General features: G+C 44.3%; 1 pseudogene; it reads right to left on the bottom strand.

Annotated features, from left to right (window-relative positions):
- Window positions 1-18322: 18322 nt before the first annotated feature.
- Window positions 18323-18490, bottom strand: LOC149863434 (U2 spliceosomal RNA; annotated as a pseudogene).
- Window positions 18491-23755: the final 5265 nt, after the last annotated feature.

Genomic DNA, 23755 nt, shown 5'->3' with positions numbered 1-23755 from the left:
AATGCATAGGAGTGCATGTGCATCCTCTGAGTCAGCCAATGCACCCCCTGACTGACCGCACTCGCCACTTAGGTGATGGGTGGGGGGGCAGGCAGGAGCGCCGGTGCCCTCCTGCAAGTGCAAGCAGATCACTGCAGCCACTCTCCAGAAGCAGCTGCAGACACTCCTGGAAGCGGCTGCAGCTATTGGCTGCAAGGGAACTCCTCCTGGGCAGCAAGATCTGCCATGGGAGACTGGTTACAGGTGGGGCACGTGCCCCCCCACAACTAAGGTGGCACCAGTTGTCCATGCTTTCACTTGTCATGCTGTTAAAATAGTATCGAGAGTACTTTGAGTTTGAAAAATAGTTTGCAAGCCCAATTTTCCATTTTGACCTTTTTTGATCATTGTGGAAGTAGAAAAGAGTTGAAAAGCTGCTACTTGGTCAGCTGAAAATTCTCTCTAGAAGGAGAATTCCAAGGTTGTGAAGAGCAAAGATGGTTCTTCCCCTTGCCCTGAATGTGCTGTGGCATCTCTGTGCTCTACCTGTTAGCGAGTTCTTGAAACCACGGACATCCAGTGCAAGTCAGAGAAGTGTCTTTGAATTTCTGATTTTTTTTTCTGCAGATCTTTGTGTTTTCATCCTTGATTATAAGAACTAAATTATCATTTAACAATTATAAACACTCAAAGTTTGTGTCTCAAGTTCTTTTCAGTGAGCAGTGTCAGGTGTTAATCTTCAGCATATAACCAGTGCTTCCATACCTTTCAGACCATCTTTCCAAGCTGTATAATTTTCTGTCCCTTGCTTACATGCTTCCTATTGTCTAGAAATCATTCATATCCGTTTATAATGGGTACCAGCACAGTGCCTGGATTCTGAGAAGGATGCTGGCTCAGTTGTTATGACAGGAAGCTACTTTGCTTTAAGCTTTCATTTCAATTAAAATTGGTCCAGTTCAGTAGAACCACAGCAATAAAGCTTTTTCCTGACACAGAGGCAGTTGGGAGCATTGTTGGCAGCAGCAAAAGAAGCCTGTGGTGTGGGAATTTTCAAGGAGCAGTTTGAATATGGAGATGAGTGAGATTTTGGTTAATTTCTCTAACTTCCTATGGATATGCTGGTTGTTTAGTGTTCTCTTCTTTAACAATCACGTCTCTGCGAAATAATGATAGTATAAAGAAGTAAATAATTAAAACTGAGTATTTTTAGCCTGCCAGTGGATGGTATTTTCCCCAATAAATTGGTAACAAACAATCTGTCTTATTTTTTGCAGGGATATAATCGCACCCCCCCATCCCACCCCACCCCATCCCTTTACCCCACCTTCCTCCTGTATTTTTTTGAAGATTAAAAAAATAAATTACCCAGTAGGTCAGTACTGATGACATCTACACCTTCCAAATAAACATTTTTGAGAAGAAAAAGAAGAAAGAAATCAAGCAATTTATTTCACTAGATGACACATATAATAATAAAGGAAACCCTCTGATTTATTGTACTGGAGCTATTTAAATATATATCCAGGGTGGAAGGCAGACAGTAGTGAGGTCTGGTGTGTCTGTCTGAATATAAAAAATAACTTTTAGAGCTTCCTTTGCAGTGTTTATTACTATATGTCCTAAATAAATAAAAGATATCAGCAATACATTTCCCCAGGCTCATGCGTTTCCCCTGGCAAGCTTCCCCCTCCATTTCCTTTATCCACTTTCCTAATGAACTGTGGTTAGTTCTTCTATGCTGAGTGCTTACTATTGCATTTGGACTAGGTTAATTTGGAGATTTGGGGGGGGCAGTTGCTTTCAGAAGAGAGCATTATATAGATTTAAATTTTCCATCCATTTTGCCACAGCTCTGGATTTTCTTTTGTGGAAAGTTTTCAGGTGTATGGAAAACCATTGGAGCTGCTTCCCTAAGGGGGTTTGCTTCTAGACCAGGAGTTTATTCTGGTAGGCTGCACTCTTCTTATGAAAAAATCAAAGTACCTTTCTTGTGTATTGATTAGAAACCTGACTGAGATGATTTTCCATGACTACTTTGGGAGTTGATGGAGTCATTCCATTGCTTAATCTCTTTTGACAGTGTTAATAAAATGCCTGCAGGATTAATAGAGAAAAAAAAAAGCGAAATCATGGAACACGAAACAACATGTTTAGGGAATAGGGAAGAAATTGCCTGATGTTGTGGTCTGAGTTAAATTCAGGTTGTAAAGTTATTCAGTTAAGTATTCATGGGTGATTTTCTTTACCAAATCTTAATATAGGTCTATAAGAAAACATTTTAAGGACACCATTAAGTAGGTTAGCTTTATCATGTTTGCATAACTTTGACAATTTTTCTTTCATGGACTCATGAATGGAAGAATGCAGGTGGCTTAAGCTTGCAGGTGTGTCTGACATAACTGCATGTTAGGCCAGTGGCTGAAACACATAAACACAGACATCTTACGAAATCAGTATTATTCTTAAAGATATGCATTTCTCCAGTTGCTACAGGCCTCTGTCATTCAGAAATGGACAACTTTTGTAGGATTTTTGCATGAAATAGGACAGAAGTTCTTTTCCTTCCTTTTTGTGTCCTTGTGACAAGGTATCTGGCAGAATTTGCAGGCAGAGGTACATCTATACTTGACTCAACACCTTTGAGATCTGACCCTGTTGGGCCTGTCTGGGTAGCGCTGTAAGTCAAAAGAAGTTTTGTACATAGTTTTCAGGATAGGGCTACTGGGCATTTCCACAGGCAAATTTTGTTCCCATGAATGATTGCTTAGATCTTGTTGCAAATCTTTAAAAAATTACAAGTATTTAAAAACCCACCCCGCCCTGCGCTGATCAAGGGGAACATGCCTCCCCATGCCCTCCTGGATGAGCGGTGTGCAGTGGCCGTCCCCCCCACCCCATTTCCCCCAAATGGGCTGCAGTTCCATCCTGCGCCCACCCCAGCTGGGCAGTGCTTGCCCCAGCCCCTGCCCTAGCCCCACTCCTCCCTCACCATGGGGGCCTTGATCTGCCCCACCATGCCCCTTCCCTCTCCTCTCCTCTTGCACCACACCAGACTTACCAGCTGCATGCAGCTCTTCAAGCTGCTGGGCTGGCAGGAGAACTAGAATCAGTATTGGCCAATATGCCTCCTTAGAAATCGGCTATCGGTATCAGCCCCAAAAATCTCTATCGGTGCACCCCTAACCGCTGCGTAATAACGAGCAAATATAACTTTTTTGCATTACAAAAAATCAGTTGGTGACATCCCCTATCATGATCCCACAAGATTTTCCCTATATATGATTTACTGATACACTATATTAGTGGTATAAAATACAGTGCTAATACTTTAGTCAAATTAGTAACATCTTTTTACTTTGTTCTAAATATTTTCTCTATCTCTGGGTGGTTCATTTAAAAATTAACTCAGACATGTTCTTTGTCCTCTTACCTACAAATATGTGTTTTATTTATACACTGGTACCTATAAAGATCTTTAGAAGAGAAAAAGAAATGTTGCTCAACTGGAATGTTTGCTTCCCTGCAGCCTTGCTGTGTTGCCTACTATTACAACGGACCAAATGTACATCATTTCTCTCCCCTAGCCTCTTCCACCATCAGCCCTTCTTTTGTGTTTGGCATTTTCTAACATCTGGGTTGTGTTAGGTACATGGAACATCATGCAACAGATAGACGTTTTGAAAAAGGTAAACATGCATAATTGCCTGCCCATAATACTTTTATTGTTTAAAAAGGTCTTTGGTGCGTAGTAACTGAGCTGACACTTATTCTGCTCTTTAAAAAGAATATTGTCACTAATGACAATGACAATGTCATGTGCTATATTTTTTATATGGGGTGATTTTTTAATTTTTGATTTTTGATTTTTTAATACTGTTTAATCTTTTTGCTTAACTGATTTTGCAGTAACTTATGAAATGAAAAGTTGATCCATATTTCAAATATTTTAAAAAGTGCATATTATTAGCTTTATATTAACAGCATACCTTGTACGTAGTGCTGTTTTTGCTTATTAACATTTGGAGAAACCAAAAATAATTGTTTTATTATTTGCTTTTTTCCAGATAGGTGTCAGAGCAAAGGTTTACGTCTAAGTATAAATACAGCCACAGTAAATTTTTAACTGACAACGTGGAGATTCTTTGGAGATTTAAAAAAGTTAAAGATAAATACAGCCAGGCAAGGTTCTTTGAGTAGATGTGATATCTTTTATTAGACCAACTGAGTAGTTGGAAGAAATTTTTTGGCAAGCTTTCGGACGCAGTCACCCTTCTTCATGCATGGAGCAGCAGAGACTCCCCATGCCTGAAGAAGGGTGACAGCACCCAAAAGCTTGCCAATTTTTTTTCCCCAACTACTCAGTTGGTCTAATAAAAGATATCACATCTACTCAAAGAACCTTCCCTGCCTATGTCCTTAGACCCACACGGCTACAACCAAAAAACCCAGATAAATGCAGTGGCATTTATGATTTTTATAGCCTATAAAAACACATTTCAACAGAATGATCCGTATCCGCTGACTGCATATTTCTTTCATTTTTTTTCCATGGTTCACAGCAACTGAGATATACTGTTAAAAATAAATGTCATTAGTGTCAGTTAAAAAATTGTCTTCTGCCCCCTTTAGTGTTCTTTGTAGTGTTAAAGGCCAAATCCTAGCATTTTTAGCAAAGACCAGATTCTTATCCCTGCAATCCATATGTGGGAGGGGTCCTATCTTCACACGATTCAACCCCTCCTTGTGTAGGGTGACCATATGTCCCAGATTAGCTAGGACAGGCCCAGATTCTGGGGGCTGTCTCAGCACCCCGGCTGTTGGAGAAAATTGAAGCAAAAGTCCCGGATTGGTACAAGCCCGTTCACATGCACCCGGCTTCTTACTGAGGAGCTGGGCACATCGCTGGACTGTGAGTGGAGTCGCTTGCATGGTATAGTCAGGGTGCAGGGAGGGGTGCGTGTGGGTAGCTCTGGGATCGTGTGTGTGTGCATGCATGCACCCAGTTCTGGAAGCCGCAAGGGTGGAAGGGCACCCCCCCCATCCTGGATTACCCCCAAAGTATTATGGTCACTTTATCCTTGTGGTACACAAGATATAACAGAGGTCTCCATGAAGATTGAAATAGTGAAGAGAACCTAGTTCAGAAGTGGAAAACCTTTGCTTTCTGATCTGTTAATGAAAGGGACTGTTGTTTTGTTTTTCTGCCTGATTAAAGGGTTTATTTCCTCCTCCTCCTGCTGAGAAGAAAGGCCTACAGACCATGTTTATTTTCCTCCTTTTTGAAGGTTTTACCCTTGCTCTGTTCCAGGGAACAGGAAGAGAGAAGCAGAGACTGTTTTATTTAGGGAGGAGGAAGCCGTCTTGAGAAAGCAGGAGAGTTTGCAGAATTAGCCCTGATAGATATCTCAAACTAACATATCTGATTGCAACTCCAGTGTTTGGGGCAGATTGGAGTTCACTTCCCACACAGCACTGGGGCCTCGCAGAAAAGTACTATACTTATTTGTGACTGAATTAATCACCTGTTTCCAGCATTACTTCTAGGGTGGTAGTTATAGGAATCTCCAGGCCAATTTCTAGGGAATTCCCTCTTTCACAAAGAAGAAAAAAGCTATGTGACCATGTAAAGCTTCTGTAAGGCTTGGTTTTTATTTCATTTTTCTGCAAGTGTTTACATTTTAATAGCAGTAGGACATGTTGTTTTGAGTTTGCAATGCTTGCAACTCAGTGACAGCCACTAAAACGGGGGGTGCTTAGCACTTCTGAAAATTGGGCCAGATATAACTATAACAAAGAGGATCTTAATTTAGCTTTTGGACAAGGGTACACGACTGTTGGCAGCTCAAAAAAAATGCCAGGTTCACTGCTTTTGCTTGCAAGTTTAAAAAGTTCAGCACACCTTTGATAAAAAAAAACACATTTTCTTTGCAGACTAACAATAAAGTAATTTTGAAGCAGCATCGGAGTCAAATTAAAATGATCATTAAACAGTAAATATTACCATGGTCAACTACATTTTCTGGCTCTTTGTTAGAATATGTAGCGATCCACCACTCAAACCAGAGATTGCAAACTGTAGTAAGATATAGATCACGAGAGAAAATCCATGTACCACCTCTTTGCCTGAAAAAGTGACCAATTTCCTGATAGTTTTGGCAGATACCCTTGTGAGGAATACTAACATACGTGGACAGCTGTACCTACAGTTTTCAACATGTAGACAGTTCTCAATTTCCTTTCAACTAATACACCTCATAGTGTCTTGTAGTTTTGTATATAACTGAGTTTGATATATAGTTGAAAGTTTGTTTTAATTAACTGATCAGGTTTGCAAGATGGTGTCTTTGAACTGTCTAAGCCTGGGCAACAGCTTTGATTGAGATGCAAATTAAGTGATGTAACAGAAGTGGCTTAGACAAAATAAGTTAAATTTCTGCAGTTGTTTATATCTGCACAGTCCTATTTACATCAGTGTGGTTGCATGCATATGAGCAAGAGCAAAAATGTATCCCATTGACCTGAGCTCAAGCATTTAAATAACCCAAACTAGGCTTCGATGTACACATTCTTCCAAGTGGAAGATCTGACTCTTGCATTGCTTTTATGCTGAGTTTTGCTGAGCACAGCAAAACTGACAGCAGCCAAATTGGTATCTTTTTCCTTCTTGCAGATTTTTTGTTTGTCCGTAGTCACTTTAGTTTAAACTTAAAGCAGGAGAAAACCCTTATGCGGAGTTGGCATACTTACAAAGTTAAATTATATCTGTTTCTTTAATACTTTATTTGACTTCACACTTTTCAGTCTGTTTCATTGCTTAGGGATTTATCAGGACTCCGAATGGCTTGTTAAGCTTCAGGAAGGTATCCCACAGATGTAATTGCTGTAATCTCTATTGTTTCTCAATCTTCCAAGTATATTTTGTTTTATAATTGATTGTCTTTGTTCTCTTACAGAGCCCACCATACTTGAAAAACATGCAAGCACCTACTTAAGCGGTGGTATATTGGGCACCTATACACGAGCAGCAAGACTGCTCCTATGCACTGTAATTATAGCAGGTCAGAGCAGACTTGATTAGTCGAGTGTTCTGGAGCATGGTAATTACTGTGCTCCCGCAGAATCCAGCGTCTTGTGTATCAGTGTCCCCATGCTGATAAATGACAGTGGGGGCACTATAACTAAAGCTCATTTGACGAGCTTTAGGTAAATCACCCCTGCTGACATTTTTCAGTACAGGGACGCTGATGCATGAGATGCTCCAGGCTTTTTAATTAGAGCGGTTCTCAGACCCGCTCTTATTAAAGCAACCCTCCCCGCCGAACAAATATAAACTCCCTTTAATTCTGCAGTAACTTAGGCCACAGCCAGGCATTCATTATTACCTTTAAAACTTTATCTGAAATTCTTACTCGTAGAAAAACAGCCTAAGAGCTGGAGCATACATTCCAGCTCACGGGTTAGCTCTCCAGGCATGGGTCACTAGAGAGCTGCTCCCTGGGCTACCCCTGCCCTTAGGAGGAACCCACTGATAGCCTGATTTCTCCTGTGCCTGGGAAGGGAGCAGACTGTCAGTTGGCCCTTGGCAGCTACTAAAAAACAGCAGCTGCTACAGACAGTCCAAGGAAGGTCCCTGGGAGAATGCCCCCTCACAACCCCACCATCCCACAAATCAGCTGATTAGCTGGATTGGGGCCATTCTCCCTTGGTGGGAGCCCTTCCAGTTCCCACCACAGGCTTAAGGAGAATGGCCCTGCTCCTTGCACTTCTCTGGGCAAGGGCATTATACTGCAGCAGTCAGACCCAGCAGGAGGAGAGTCAGAGAAGTAAAGCATAAAATAGATAAGGCGAACAAGGTTGTTTGGATAGATGTGATTTTTTTTTATTAGAACAAGTAATTATACCTATGTCCTTAGATCCACATGGCTACAACCAACAATCCTAAAAGGTATAAAGCATCTAGAGGAGAGTGTAATGCCTCCCACTGCCATGTTAACCCAACTACGAGGCCTGCACACCTGTGTAAAGCTTGCAATTTTCACTCAGCTCAGGTACCTTCATTTCTGTCCCACCATGCTCACAGCCAATGTTCCCTCTAAGCTGCAATGGTCCATGAGCGTGCCGCTTAGGTCCATCAGCAGCTTAGAGGGAACACTGATAGCTACTGATGCCCCATTCCTCCATGAATCTGGCTGAACTCTCCAGTTTCCACTGCATCTGGTAGCAATGAGTTTCCCACTTTAATAACACACTGGGTGAAAAAGAACTGCCTTCTGCTCATTTTAAACTTACTATTTGGTGGTTTAATTTTGTGGCCACTAGTGCTTTGCTGATGAAAGTTAGTCAATAATAAATCCCTATTGACTTCACCTTCACCATTTAGGTTTTTGTAAATCCTTCTCAAGACCCCCCTCAAGCTTCTCTTTTCTAAACTGAACAGGCCTGGCCTTGTTACTCTCTCCTCTTTGGGAAGCCCCTCCACACCTCTGCCCTTCTCTAGCTCTTCTATATCCTTTTGGAAGCATGGGGACCAGAACGGGGCATGGTACTTAAGGTGTGGACACACCATAGATTTACAAAGGGGCATGAAGATACTTTCCTAATACTCTCAGCAATCTCTCCCTTATTTTAGGCCCAGATGGCTCACAGATAATTCTGTCTCTAATAAGGGAATCTGTTATGTTTCCAAAACTACATGTGGATGCCAGGGTTTTCAGCTGTCACATGATTACCTATTGCTCCTTCTGGATCCTGATTCTAGGTTGAAAAAAAAAATAGTAGTAACTTTTGCAGTTGCAGTACCCCTGCAACTGGTGTTCCAACCTGCAGGGCTGTTACACAGAGGAGCTACTGGGGGGGCAGCCAGCACCAGGCTGCCTGTGCAGAAGGACCTGATGGTAGCACCAGGTTGACTGCACCTTGGTCCCTCCCGCCCTTGCCCCACGTGAAGATCAGGGGCTGAGCTGTGCCACATGCCCTCACTTGGCTGCCTGCACTGTGTGTCTGGAGGGGCTGCCAGGCTGGGTCATAGGGCAATCAGAGCTCAGCGGTTCATCCAGGGGTATGGTGCGGTGGGGGGATGTCCTCCCACTCCCCCGCAGTGCATGCAGCCCACATGGCTCGATGAACCGCTGGGCTCTGGCCACCCCAGCCCGGCCAGGGCCCTGTTCACGGTGAATGGCCCCTGCGAGCCCAGTGAAACTTTCCTGCCTGCGGCTGTGATCCTGGCTGGGAGTGCGTGGGAGTGTGTCCACTCCTCCCCCATCCTGCAACAACCTGTGGCCTGGTTGGGATGGGTGGACGGCGTTAAAAAGTTACTGCGCAGTGTCCTGGGGAGCAGGGTGACACTGGTGACTCACCTGCAGCACGGGACAACGCTCCCAGGAAACCCGCATGGCTCATGAGCCGGCTGTATGTGCAGCTGTGGCCAGCCGGTGAAGTCAGGACCAGATGCTGGCCAGCAAAGATAAAAATGGCGGCGGCTGCAGCTGAGAGGGCGGATGGCCCTGGAGAGGTGAGGCAGCAGGCGTCATGGGAGGAAACTGGCTCCCGGAGGCGTCCCGGGGGGATTAGAGGGCCAGAGCAAGGAGCTCCTTGGCGAGGAATCCCGCGGGAGTCCCCAGCAGCTGACGAAGAGAAAGTGGGGACTGACCAGGACGTCAGAGAGCGGGAGCAGCTGCAGGGAACACACAGGACCCAGGTGAAGGACCAACCCCGAAGGGAGTGGAGGACCTGGATGAGGGGTCGTGATCGGGGCGGGGTCACTGCCCAAACTCCAGAAGCGGGGTTAGACTATGCTTAGGGGACCAGGGAAAGGGGCCGTGAGCCAACCCTGTATCCAGGGCAGCTCGACCCTACGCGTTTAAGGGACGGGGCCCTGGAGGAAGCTGGATTGGCTTGATGGGCCACAGGACTCTGAGTCGGCTCAGAAAAGGTGGCGTGAGTTCAGGGTGCAGGGGTGGTGGAGCCCCACGTACATCCGCCGGGTTGGACCCAGGCAGTGAGGGACCCGACAGGCGACCCACCCATTGGCAGGACATCAAGACGTGGCAGGAGAGAGCGGGAGCGGCTATGCGGGGAAAGAATAACCTCAATGCCTTTAAGGGCCCTTAGGCCCGGCTGAAACATCAGAGCCATATTCTTGGGGTAACTAAAGCCCGGTCGGCACATGAAGCAAGGTTTTTTCTTGTGCACTGTCATGCACGTGCACAGCTTAGAGGGACCTTTGCTCACAGCATCTGTGTCTCCCTGCCTCTCTGGATGACAGGCGGCGAGCTTTTCAGCAACTCATCCTTGACAGCTTTGCTTAGCTCAACCAAACTCCTGCTTTTGTGTAGAATCTTTCAAGGGTTTAGGTCTCTTTTGATCCCAGGCTTAGCCTTGGAAAAGGCAGCCCATTCCAGCTTGAATAGGTAGCTTCTTCCCTAAATTGATGGCTCATCCATTGTTATCTTGATTCTACTGCAGCTCTCTACCTGAGGCTGTCTTTGTCGCTATTATCTGCTCTTCCTGCTCAGTTCTCTAGAGTCTCTTTGCAGTTTCTGTTGCTTTCACTCTAGTCATTCAGATGACCTTAATATAAAACTGAACAGGGAAACAGAGCCACACATAATATTAATTAAGAAATACAACAGACATCTTCCCATTTCATCACAGCTACATGGTCCAGTGGACAAACAGATTGCTGTTATTTAACAAAAGGGTTGGGGCATGTTGTAAACCTGCTCCAATGTAAACCACAGTATTTCCTCAAAACGTTGATTCACAACATATTATCTTTTAAAGCTCTCACTTACTTTGCCTGATACATATGGTAAATACCATTTCAGGACTGCAGCCAGCCAAACACATTCCTGACCCAGATGTTAAAAGCCAGATGGCTAAAATGAAGAGCTGGATAGGAAATGAAATAGGAGCCCTCAACTCTAGATTATAAAGTAAAATTATGTTGTAGCTCTTCAGTCTGATTAAAGGTATTAATAAAATAGGTATGTCAAGGGAATCATATCTAGCCAGGAATGTCAAGGAAATCATATCTAGCCAGGAATGTCCCCAACCTTGAGACTGTAGAAGTTTTTTGAGGGTAGATTATCCAGGTAAAGAAAACACTGATCACAGTACAGTGGAAAACCACTTGTCCAAACACTTTCTTTAGCTTTTCCTTCCCAAGAGATTATTACCAATCATTATTATTATATTATGCTCCAGTATCATAGCCAATTATGGAGTTCCTCCACAGAATTTCCATTCTAAATTAGATCAAAACTGTGATAAAGATGCTAAACCAAATTCAGCCCTGGTGTAAGCCAGCTCAGCTATGCAATAAGATTTGTACCCTACTCAGAGCTGTTGCCTGGGGGGCACAAATCAGGGCAACTGCCCCTGGCCTGTGCTTTGGGGGGCCCTGTGGACAGTGCCCCTACACCCCTCCCCAACTCCACAGTCTGGCTGCTTGCCACCCCCTCTTTCCCTGCATAGCCTGATATGCCCTGGGTCCTGCATGCCCCTAGGATCGACACTAATTTATGCTGGGGCCAAATTTGGTTTGACAGGAGACCAGACAGATGAGAAATAGACAAGCAACACGGTGGGGAAAGAAATGTTAATTTATTTTTCTGCTAGAAGTGAAGCATTTACATTATTAGTGTTGTATATTTTATAGTTAACTGCTCTTTCCACATGACAGTGCATATCACTTGGGTTTTATGTCCTTTATTTTCCCAGAGAAGGAGCTAGTGTTCTGAGGTGTTTCCAAACCTGGATTTTATAAATATCAAAGCTGTTGACCCAGAAATGTTTTTTCTTATTATTTGTAGCTTTGCATCTTAGTCCCTTGGAACTCAATTACACCTTTCAAGGTTGGGAGTTTGTTTGTTTTGTTTTGTTCTGTTTTTTTTGGGGGGGGTGTTTAAATTGTGACTGTAGTGATTCAATTTACTGGAAAAAGTGATTTGTCATTATCAAAATTAGATACTGTTACAGGATAGATTTACGATTTGGTGTAACTAAACTTACAATGAAGGTTTATATAGTCAATTGATTAGTTTGAATAAATGAGATATTATTACAATACATTTTGAAATAGCATCCCAAATCGTCACAGATGTTCTTTATTTAGACTAAATGGGAATCTCATGCATATTACAAAGGCAAGCTGCAAGGGCAAATGGAGTCAGGCAGAAATTAGCAAACCAGAATAAACAGCAAATGACAATATTTTTAAATAGAACAACTTTGATGTTTTTGGCCTTGATCTCTAGCAGGTCTGCAAGCACGTGTATCTACAGTGTGTGGTTTACATGATTTGATAAACACTTGTACAATGTACACTGCCTAATGGTAGTGTGCTGTAATGCCATGTGGGAAAATGAAGGCTAGTTTATCATCCTGGACTCAGTCCTACTCCCCATCTGGGACAGCTGAGGCAGTAACCTGCTAACATCCACTTTGTTAGTGTGGGACTAACATCGCCTTCATAGTTATTGAAGTAGTGCCATGATTGCCTCCATACACGTGATTTAGAGCTGGGCAGACTCTCCCAAGAGCATTATCACAAGTTAAGATTCACCATGCTCAGTTGTACCTTAACTTCACTTATAGTAAACTTGTCTCAATGTATGATTGACTATGAAAATGGAAAGAACTCAGCCTGGCCTTCAGGTTCTGGGGTGAATTTGAGGGTTGCCAAAGATGTAAGTAACAGATTCACTTTTGATAGTGTTGAAGTCATGTTGTTACCTTGATGATCCAGGAAACATGCAAGAGGCAAGTTTCCTCTGAGCTTTCATGGAACCATAAGGTACACAGTACAATTTTCATAGCCACTTTTCAGGCAGAACAACTCTGAAAATATGTTGTTTAAAGTAAATATTTTTACCACTCCCTCCAGACCTCAATCAGGAAAGGATAAAGCAAGTAACTGAGCTGCTTTCTGATCTTTGTGGTCATATTAGATCATACATGGTGTACAGAGGGGAGCAAAGGGAACAAGTGGAATCTGACTGGGCTCCGCTGATAACCCCAGGAGGACCAGCAGAGTCCACACAGTGCAGGCCCGTGACAGCAGCTCGGACTGGTGGGAGCAAATTGTCCTGATCACATGAAATGACCAGCTGTGGCTGCAGATGTTCTGAATGAAAAGGGCGACATTTTACCATATCGTCTCGATGCTGGGCCCACACATCTTGAGGCAGGACACAAACATGCGTCGGGGCTATCCACTAGATAAGAGGGTTGCAATGGCCATTGTGAAGCTAGCCAGCTGAGCTTATGAGGTGAGCCAGCTGCTTATGGACATAGTTTCTATCAAAGTGATACGCCTGGTGAATCCACAGCAAGTGATGGATGGCTTTAATAAGAAGTGGTTCCCAAAATGTGTGGGGGCTTTAAACAGCACTCACATTCCAGTGCTGTACCCTGCAGGGAGTAGGCTTTACAGTAACAGGAAAGGATATGCCTCCATGATCCTGCAAGCCACAGTGGACCATTGGGGCTGGCTCATGAACATTTTTATAGGGTGGGCTGGCAGTACGCATGGTGTGCAGGTGTCCTGAAATTCCCCTCTGGCTGACATTGTGGAGAAAGGAGACTACGCACCTGGCATGGAGGAGAGAGTGATCCGCAGTGTCACTGTTTCCACCCCCATCATATTAGCAGAAGCTGTCTACGCCCTAAAGCACTGGCTCATGAAGCCTTATGGAGGGAACATCACAGACCCACAGAAGCTGGTTTTTAACTGCTGCGTCAGCAGTTGCAGGGTGGCTGTGAAATGTGCGTTTGGACAACTGAAAGACGATGGAGGGGGCTTATGTGGCGGCTCAACATGGACAAAGAAAATCTAACACCCCTTACTGTAGTAGTCTGCGTGCTGAACAATATCTGCGAGAGCTGAGGAGAGGTTTTCAAGGACTCCTGGGAACAAGAAGCACGACAGGTGGTGGAAAGACAGACATGGGGCAGCAGCACAGGGACCAAGGAAATATCCCTCAAGGAGAGGCTGGTCAGGCAGCCCTTGTGCAAAATTGTCTTGCATGACACATTGCTGAGAACAACAGCTAGGGAGTGCTTTATTCCAAATTAAATTATTTTTTCTTTTTTTAGTGTAAAAAATCTGTGTCTGTCTATAGTAGTTTGCAGGAGGGGGGCATTACGCACCATCACCCACATCTGAATGAGCCCATTCCTCTTGGTGGGCTAAGCCAGGGGCAGGGCGGGCAACACAAGCTGAACAGCGACAATGCTGTTTGAAAAATGCATTCCAAAAACATTTATAAAAAATATTCACAACACACCTACAAAAAGCCATATGTGCACTATAAAAATAGACAGTGCACCTGGCCCAGGAACTGGAGACTTTCCCATTGGAAACTGTAAAGAAGATCAATGAGGTTGGGAATGCTGGGAAATGTAGTAAAAAAAAACAAAAAACGCCACACAAAAAGGGGGTGGGGGGAGGGGAAGACAGAAGACCATCAACACACAATCGCCTATCAACCGGGACGCAACAAACACCCACCCACCTGATACTCATGATAGGTAGTTATTAAGCTGCTATATTAGTGACAAATTCCATGGTGGAATGGAAAGAGAAAGGGAAAGGAATGAATGGGAAGGAAGGATTCACCCACGTGGCTTGTCTTTTGGGAGTGGGACAGGGTCCCTGTGATTGCGTACTGACGGAGAGAAAGACCAGACCAAATGGGTGGGTGTGAGTGACAAGGATTTTGGGGTGCCTGTGACCAGAGGAGACTCCCAGTGAGGACTGCCCAGTGGGAGTCCAGGACTGGGGAGCCCGGGGGGCTCACGTGCACCTCCTGCTGTAATGCATTAGGAAAGACATTCTAGGGGGTAAATTGGTATTTGACTCCCTCTGCTAACAACTGCAGTGAATGGCACACCAGGGCTTAACTCGCTCAGAAGTGCTGTTCACGCAAACACGAACGCCATGTCGTGCAAACAGAACTGCACCACACCAAAAAAAAAGGCACATTTAGATTCTGTGGCGGTCTACATGAAATCTCATGTCATGTACACGTGGCCATAGCTGAACCGTTCCAACAGGTACGATCTGGTATTTGATCATTTCCTTATTACAAAATGATGAACATGAAGCTTGGGGAGCTAGAAAAGGCAAGTAAGGCTATATTAGTTAATTAACCCTACATTCCAGCAATTATGTTTGGATTTAATCAGTTCTGTGCACACTTTAAGTTAGTGGGAGACAACCTTTTGGGCAGATGTGCCAAAAATCAGCCCTGAACCCTTCAAGTTCTACTTGTTCTACTGCTTTGCTTTCTGTTCCCAGCTTTGTGCTCCCTGCCTGATTTGCTGCTTTGCTTTTTGCATCTGTCCCTATGCTCCCTGCCCAAATTTGCTGCTTTCCTTTCTGCTCCCTGCCTTATCTGCCACTGTGCTGTTTGTCCCCTCCCCAGTCTCATGGTACACAGGGGCTGCCCATGCCACCTGTGACACCCATATGCTGGGAGTTGGCCACCCCTGCTTTACACGATTTCATAAGAGACTGAGCATATTGCAGAATTAAGGTGATATTTATCATTTAAATTTAGAAGTAGAAAACAAGGCAGACAGTTTTTGTTCACCAGCCTTCCACATTAGTTCAATCCATACCACATTGGTACAGTTCAATACATACCATACGACAACAGATAGTAAAGTATTTGCTTGCTACCCCATCACACAGCGATAGAAATAACAGACAGTACTGCCTGCCATTCCCCTAAGCCTTTGATTTACATCAGCATTTCTTGCTAAAAACAACAACAAAAACCACCACTAATTTTCAACCTCATAGAGGAATATTTGCTAGGTAACATTTTATCTGGCTGATTATCAAAGTGGTCAATCATATGACATGACATTTAGTAACATATTACTGGCACTGGGACTTAGTTTAATTTTGAAAAATATTTTAGTGTCTTTAAAAGAGAGAAATAGATTGTTGAGAATACTAAACAAGTTGAGGGATATATGATAGAACCATCAAATCATAAAAAAAAAGAGGGTTGAAGGGACCTCAGGAGGTCACATTTAGTCCAACTCACTGCTCAAAGCAGGACCAGCCCCAACTATATCATCCCAGCCAGGGCTTTGCCAAACCGATCCTTAAAAACCTCCAAGGATGGAGACTCTACCAGCTCTCTGGGGAGCCTGTTCCAGTGTTTCACCGCCCTCCTAGAGACAAAGTTTTTCCCCAATATCCAACTTAAACCTCCCTGGCTGCGACTTGAGCCCATTGCTCCTTGTCTGTCATTTGCCCCCACTGAGAACAGTCCAGCTCCATCCTCTTTGGGACCACCATCCAGGTAGTTAACGGCTGCTGTTAAATCCCACCTTAGTTTTCTTTTCTGCAGACTATAAATAAGCCCAGTTCCCTTAGTCTCGCCTCATAAGTCATGTGCAGTGCCATACCGAGGGTCTCTGGCACCCGGGGGCCAATGCTTACATTTGTGCCCCCTACCCCCATCACAGAGCAGGGGGCAGGGGCGGGAAAATCCCCCAGTGGCTGATCGTTGACCGGGTTGGGGTCGGGTGGAACCAGAAACCGGAAGCGGTTCTCTGCACTGCTGCAGCTGCTTACGGTTTTGCCAGTCAGCACCTCCCCATAGCCTTGTGCCTAGGGGCCATGGCCCCCTGCCACCCCCCCCCCATTGGTATGCCACTGGTCATGTGCCCAGCCCCCCAGACCATTTTGGCTGCTCTCAACTGCACTGTCCAACTTGTCCACATTCTTTCTATAGTGGAAGGCCCAAAACTGGACAAAGTACTCCAGATGTGGAGTCAGTGCAGAATAGAGCAGAAAAATCACTTCCCTTGATCTGCTGGCAATGCTCCTACTAATGCAGCCCAGTTTGCTGTTAGCCTTTTTGGCAACGAGGGCACACTCCTGGCTCATATCCGTCTTATTGTCCACTGTAACCCCCAGGGTCCTTTTTTCTGCAGAGCTGCTGCCCAGCCAGTCAGCCCCCAGCCTGTACTGGTGCATGGGATTGCTCCATCCTAAGTGCAGGACTTTGCACTTGTCCTTGTTGAACCTCATGAGATTGCTTTTGGCCCAATCCTCCAATTTGTCTAGGTCACATTGAAGCCTAGCTCTACCCTTCAGTACATCTATGACTCCCCCCAGCTTGGTGTCATTCGTGAACTTGCTGAGGGTGCACTGCATCCCACCTTCCAGACCTCAATCAGACCTCCAGATTGTTCAATATCTTAATTGACAAAACCGGCCCCAGGACTGACCCCTGGGGCACTCCACTTGATACTGGCTGCCAGCTTGACATCAAGCCATTAATTACTACTCACTGAGCCTGATAATCCATCCAGCTTTCTATCCACCTTAGTCTATTCATCCAACCCATATTTCCTCAGCTTGCTTACAAGTTTTGCTGTGGGAGACTGTATCAAAATCCTTGCTAAAGTTAAGGTATATCACATCCACTGCTTTCCCTGCATTCACAGAGCCATTTATCTCACCACAGAGGGCAATCAGGTTGGTCAGGCATGACTTGCCCTTGGTGAATCCATGCTGACTGCTCCCAATCACCACCTTCTTCTCCAAGTGTTGAGAAATGGATTCCTATAGGACCTTGTGACCAGAGTATCACTACTGGAGTCTTTCTGGTGGTGACTCCACCCTCCTGTTATGTGCCAGCCACCTGCTTACTCACCTGCCATGCCTTGATCTTAATTGATGGAGTGATGTAATTAGCGGGAGGCTGCCTACTTTATGCCCCCTGGTGCCAGGGGGCACTATCTGCAGCTCCTTTTCCCCACCTGCCGCAGCCCAAGCCTTGCAGATTGTACCGACACAGTTTTGACCTTGGGCCTGCTGCGATTTGGCCCTCTCCTTTACCTCCCTGGGGCTTCTCACTGCCCCCCTTTGCTTGGGGCTTCTCACAGCTGCCTGCTTGGATTTGGGGTCAGTGCACCCCAAAAAATGCCACACCCTCTGGCATTAGGGTCCCCACACCACCACAGAGCCCCCATGAGGCCTCCTCCAACCCCTCATAGCCTCACCCAGTCCTCTGGTCAAAACTGTAAACACAAAAAACACAAAGCCCCTGGGCTATAACATAAAAACTAAGCCACCCAGCCAAACAACATTGGAGTCCTACCAGAAAACCACTCCAACCCCAGCAGTGATCAGGGGATGCTCCCACCATCAGACTTCTCCCCTTCACCTGTATTAGCCAAGCTCCTCCTCCCTTGGTTGCCTGAGGGGAACTGGCCTCCTGCCTGGGCTTAAGAAGGGCTAAGCCCTGCCCCTTCCTGTCAGCTGGTTTCACTGGTTGCCCTAGCAACCTTTCCCCCCCCCCCCCCCCCCCGTTTTTTTTGCACCGATCCTGGAAGCACTGCAATACCAGGTCAATGCATGGAGTGGATGGAGCACACTCCAGTTCCACCACCCAATACCAAAAAGAATCTGCTCAATATAGCCCTCCTGTGGAGGACATATCAGAGGGCAAAAAGCCCGACATGAGCGGAAGGCAGGGAGAGGCTGCAGGGCCTGCCCGGCGTGAGCTCGCCTACGTGGTCACGCTGCTTCCCCTGCCAGGTAAGTATGCACCTGCACTGCCCTGGCGACTGGCAGCTGAGCCTCCCCCTTCTTGCCACCACGGGTCTTTCTTGCACCTTTTCTGCTTTCAGGTGCAGGGCACCTAAGTGCTCTGTGACAGACCTGCTTCAGGACTTTTCTGGGGACTTAGGTGAAGCTGACTAGTCTGTAATTCCCTGGATCCTCCTTCTTCCCTCTCTTGAAGATGGGCACTATATTTGCCCTTTTCCAATTGTCCAGGACTTTCCCCAATCACCACGACTTTTCAAAGATGATGGCCAGCAGCTCTGCAATCCCATCAGCCAACTCCCTCAGCACCCTCAGATGCATTGCATCTGGCCCCATGGACTTGTATATGTCCAGCTTTTCTACATAGTCCCTAACTTGTTCTTTCCCCACTGAGGGCTGCTCTCCTCCTCCCTGAACTGTGCCGCCTGGCGCAATAGTCTGGGATCTCACCCTGCCTGGGAAGACTGAGGTAAAAAAGGTATTGAGCACGTCAGCCTTTTCCTCATCATGTCACTAGGTTGCCTCCCCCATTCAGTAAGAGACCCATGCTTTCCCTGACCTTCCCCTTGTTGCAAGCATACTTGTAGAAACCCTTCTTGTTACCTTTCACGTCCCTTGCTAGCCGCAACTCCAGTTGCATTTTGGCCTTCCTGGTTTCATCCCTCTGTATAGGAGCAATATTTTTATGCTCCTCCCAAGTTGTTTGTCCAAGCTTCCACTTCTTGTAAGCTTCCTTTTGTGTTTAAACTCACCAAAGAGGTCTCTGCTAAGCCAAGCTGGTCTCTTGCCACGTTTGCTAATGTTCTTACACATCAGGATGGTTTGTTCCCACACCCTCAGTAAGGTTTCTTTAAAATACAACCAGCTGTCCCGGACTCCTTTCCCCTGCAGACTGGCTTCCCAGGGGATCCTGCCCATCAGTTCCCTGAGGGAGTCAGAGTCTGTTTTTCTGAAGTCCAGGGTGCATACACTGCTGCTCTGCTTTCTTCTTTTTGCCCGGATCCTGAATTCAATCATCTCGTGGTCACTGCTGCCCAAATTGCCATCTACTTCTACATCCCCCACCAATTCTTCCCTATTTGTGAGCAGTAGGTGAAAGAAGACCATGGCCCCTAGTTGGTCTCTCCAGCATTTGCACCAGGAGGCAGTCTCCCACTCTTTCCAAAAACTTTCTGGATTGCCTGTGCGCTGCTGTATGAAATTACAGCTATTTTATGAACACAACTCTTTTAATTGTGAGTGGGTAAAGTTCAGTTGTTAAGAAAATGAAACCAAGCTTGTGGGCAAAATTCCTCACTATTTTATGTATGCGCACTCCCAAAGACATCAATGAGGTTCTCTCTTTACACCCCTGAGCACCATTTTTCCCATGCAGTTTTGCAATGATAGACGCTAATAGTATAAGGTCCCAGTTCAGGATATTATTTGAGCACATGCTTTAAGTCAAGTAAGACTGTATGTCCTGGCTTTTTGTGACTTTGGAGAGATAATTTATCATATAACCCGCAATAGTGGCACTGTTTTATCTTCACCATTTCAAAGTTGTTTTGAAATTCCTATTCTAATAACTAAGAAGCAGAAAAGAGAGCAAAAGAAAAAGAGAAAGGAGCATAAGAAAATAACTGAAGAGGAAAACAAACAGGAAGAGGAGGCAGGAAAAAAAAAAGAAGCTTAATAAGAAAAATACATTGAACTGTAATGGTACAAAATTACTGACACACGACTGTCTTAAATGTGGAAAGAAAACCATTTAACCTCAAGAATGTTCCATTTACTAAATATCTCCTGTATATTGCAATTCTGAAATTAATTGGCTGATGTAATGTAATGTAATCCACTGGTTACATTAAGAATTAGTTTTAAATGAAGGCTGTTCTAGGAATTCAGCCTCTAGCCTTTTTTTGTTGTTAATACTCTCTAGTAACTAAAAACATGACAACTATGACACTATAATTGAGCTGTTAGTGTTTTCATCAGGTGAATAATGCACTTCCTAGATTTATAACATAAACAGCATGCCTAGAAAAAGGGAAATACAAGAAAATCTTGATAAAAGCCTTTCAGCCTACTTATTTTGTAAACATGTAAGTTCGTAACGTATTTTGGTTAAATTTTCAGTACACATTACAATATACGTTTGATTTATTATGAAGGCTGTTGCTGTTCTGACAGCGGTATAATTCATTTCTCTGTCAGAGCCACTACGTAGTGCAAGTGGTGCCTAAACCTCTGACAGTTATTTTAGTTGAAGGTCATATTGAATAAATGTTTGTAGAGATTTTTCTGGTTCTGAATTGTTACTCTTGTTAAACGGTTTTCATTGTGAAGGACTGCACTCCTGCATATTTTCAGATAAGTGTACACAAGAAGTAATTGTTTTAATTTACATCTATATTTTTGTATACTACTTCCACAGTTCACACAAAATATCAGATTAAAATGTACTTTCAATCTTAAAGAAAAGGACGCATCCTGCTTTGAAGTGTTTGGGATGTTGTAGACCAGGGGTGGGCAAAATGTGGCCCGGGGGCTCGATGTGGCCCACCAGGCAATTCTATCTGGCCTGCAGGACCCCCCCAAAGTTTAGAAAATTAATATTTATCTGCTCCTGGCTGCCTGTCATGCAGCCCTTGATGGCTTGCCAAAACTCAATCGCGGTCGTCTGCCCAAAATACTTGCCCGCCCCTGTTATAGGCTGTTGTTCGCTGTGCTACTGGGTTTTAAAAGTGTTAGGACTTCCAAGAAGAGTTTTAGGCAGTCTTTAAAAATAAAAGAAGTTTTCTGTTAACTGTAATCTTCCTAGTCCTGGTGTAGCATCCCACTTTGACCAGCCTCTTAGCAAAATTTCAGGCTCATATTTTTAATAAGCAAAGTACGAAACCAACTCAATTAACTAATTTTGTTTTGTAATGTTTGATACGTACGTCTTCAGAATGTTACAGATACCTACTCAGTGAAGACAGTCAATTTCTGAAATATCCAGCCATGTCCTGGGGTACAACTGAGCTTCAGAGGGTGCTGATTGATGGCATGTGCACAGAGAGCTTAAAACCCACCTTTGTCCTTCCCTAATCCCATTATTGCTCTGTGCAAGTCTGGTCCCCAAGAGACATTTGAAAGCAGATGCATGGTTTTGATGGGGTGCAAGTGGGCACAAGAAACCCAAAACACACCAAGGACTGGCAGAGCAGGAAGGCCATGGACAAAACCTTTTCCTTTGGGCCTCTTCCCCCTTTTCTTGCTAAGCCAGCAGTATGAAAAGAGTGACATAAGAATTTAGTGATACCAGGGAATAGATTTTATGCTGAGTAATCTTTCCTGGATTGGTTCAAACCAGTTTCAGGCTGCACTAAATGTCCTAGCCAGCTGCAAAGGAACAGTTCAATGCAGATGATCACATCCGCTGTATCTAACTCTGAAAAACGTTGCCCTTGCATTAACCCAGTAACTCAGGAATGCTCTTTCATACAAGAGCAATGATGCAGCAGGTTGTTTGCTCAGATTTCACTGACAGAATCCATGGAGGAGAATATTTCAGAACATTCAACATCTTTAGTAGGGTTAGATGTGGAGGTCAGTAGAACTGAGGACAAAAAACACTCAACACGTTGCGGAATTAGGCCATAATGCCAGAAAACTATGAGTCTCCTCCTTTCACATCTTTTGATGGTCATAATAATTTAGGTCTTGTGAAAGACAGTTAAATTAGCAAAGGTGCCATTCATACATCTTCTGTCATAGCGGTCATCTTATACAATCTCCTACCCAGATGGCTTTCTAAAATACATGCTGTAGTTCAGATGGCCATTATGAGTGGGAATGCCAAAATTAACATGTATTTCTGTAGCTTGTGTTAAGTAAGAGGTCACACTAGATGATCCTAATTGTTTCTTGTCGCCTTAAAATATCAATGCTCACTTATAAAGCCTCCAGCTGCATAAAATATAGGCAGCTCATAAACCATTTCTCATAATCCATTTCTCAAGGATTGCTCATCAGCATTCATGACTGTTTATTTTGGTATCTAAAAGATGTATTATGATTCTCCTTCTCGGTTCCCAGGAAGGATTTCAACATCTCAACTATGTAAAATGCCATTGCCTCCCAGAAACAGAGTTGGTTCTTGGCTTTGTGAAGTTGTGTGCAAAGATAACATCCTTCTCACCTGGAAGCACATCTCCACGCATCTCATCTCCACACACCTACAGTATACCCCTCACCCATCTTCTACCACTTTTTAGCTGTTATTTGAGAATGGCCCTGATACCCACTCGCTATCTGGAAGGTTCAGAAATTAAGTCATAATACATCTTTCTAAGCAAAGGAAGACTAAGGCACACAGAATAGTTCTTTTGCTGGTGAGAGGGGGTGTACATATGTTACTTAGTTTTTTTAATGTTGTAATTAGGGCAGGTTTCTTTTATGAAAACAGAAATTCTGACACTGATTTGGACTAGGTTCCCATCACCCTTATACTGAGTATGTCTACTGATGTTAGATGCTTCTTAAGGGATACATTACTCAGTGTGATAAAATGCATGATAATATTGTGTGGGAAAGAGTAATAAAAACAGTTGCTAAAGAGCAATGATTACAGAATACTTGCTTTTAACTATGATGTCATGAGTTCATTAATTAAACTGACTGTCTTTTACTCAAGTTCCTAATTTTGTCATTTATCTGTATTTAAGTATTTATAATAGTGTGTCTGTTGAGATGCTTTGTATTGGAGCAGAGCACTAAGGGGCTCACTGCCATAAAGCTGGTAAAGCTCATCACAAACAGGTAGGCAGGAGTCATGAGAAGTCAATAATTTTAAAGGTGGCCTCTTGAATGCTATGTAGTTTTAACAGTGCTTTTCCCACAACCAGCAGGACCAGTCATACCAAACAACTAGGTGTAGCCTTGGAAAAAATAATGGACTTCCTTTGTCTTCATCCACGATATAAACACAGCTATCATAAAGTAAATTGAGCCTTGGTCTTTGCATAAACAAAGCAATCAAGCTAAAGCTTAGCCATATGTAGTAATACTTGCTCGAAGACCCTTGACTATACCGCTAAAGCCATTCCATGAATATGAGAGGTGTCTGAAGGAGGTTGGAGGTTTGGAAGCCGGATTCACATGTGCATTAAGTCCCCTTTACCCTGTGTGTACATATGAAGTTAGGACAACTGTGCACTATCCACTAATAGC

Source organism: Crocodylus siamensis, chromosome 5, assembly GCF_052110815.1.
Source record: "Crocodylus siamensis isolate JL-2025a chromosome 5, ASM5211081v1, whole genome shotgun sequence".
Lineage (NCBI taxonomy): Eukaryota > Metazoa > Chordata > Crocodylia > Crocodylidae > Crocodylus > Crocodylus siamensis.
The sequence above is the reverse complement of the archived record's forward strand: the minus strand, read 5'-3'. Positions and strand labels throughout refer to the sequence as shown.